At 44.0% G+C, this 675-nt stretch overlaps 1 non-coding gene across 1 annotated transcript; it reads left to right on the top strand.

Moving 5' to 3' along the window:
* Positions 1–282: 282 nt before the first annotated feature.
* Positions 283–401, top strand: LOC126090320 (U5 spliceosomal RNA). Its single transcript, XR_007521165.1, has one exon. It is a non-coding gene; the product is annotated as a U5 spliceosomal RNA (small nuclear RNA).
* Positions 402–675: the final 274 nt, after the last annotated feature.

Below are 675 nucleotides of genomic sequence, written 5' to 3' on the forward strand. Positions count from 1 at the left end.
GGTTTCAGCTGAAAGAACGAATCGATTGTTCATCCGACAGAAAAACTACGTATTACGATATTGCAGTGCCTGTGTTATTCCGAATTAGGATGCAATGTTACTTTGGACATGCACCACAGGATCGTATTTATCCGCGGACATCGGGCAAGCGATATTCAAGTAAAATGTCTCACCTGTACATGAACATACGTAAGACATGTATGAGTACAGCTCGTAGACACATGGCTCAGGGCATATGAAAGTTTAGGTATGGACAGGAATCGTGCGCGGATAGTCAAATGGTAACTCTGGTTTCCCTTCAAAACGAATAAATCTTTCGCCTTTTACTAAAGATTTCCGTGGAGGGGAACATAAAATGAGTCTATAAGGTATTGTTCGTAGTGCTCGGCTATTGCTGAGCCATAAAAAAAAAAAAATAGCCGGCGCGGTAGCTCAGCGTGTTCGGTCAGAGAGCCGGTTGGCCTCTGTAATAAAAAACTGAGTGGAAGGATCAACCACCGAACTTGAACAGGATGTCTTGCGACGTCCGCAACGACCGATCACAACGATCAATAACGAACAAAATGCCAAAAAAAAAAAAAATGGTAAGGCGACCGCTCGTGATAAGCGGCAAATCCAGGTTCGAGCCCCGGTCCCGCTAAAAATTTTCACTGTCGTCATTTCATTAGACAGCTG

This window comes from Schistocerca cancellata, chromosome 6, assembly GCF_023864275.1.
Source record: "Schistocerca cancellata isolate TAMUIC-IGC-003103 chromosome 6, iqSchCanc2.1, whole genome shotgun sequence".
NCBI classification, from domain to species: Eukaryota; Metazoa; Arthropoda; class Insecta; order Orthoptera; family Acrididae; genus Schistocerca; species Schistocerca cancellata.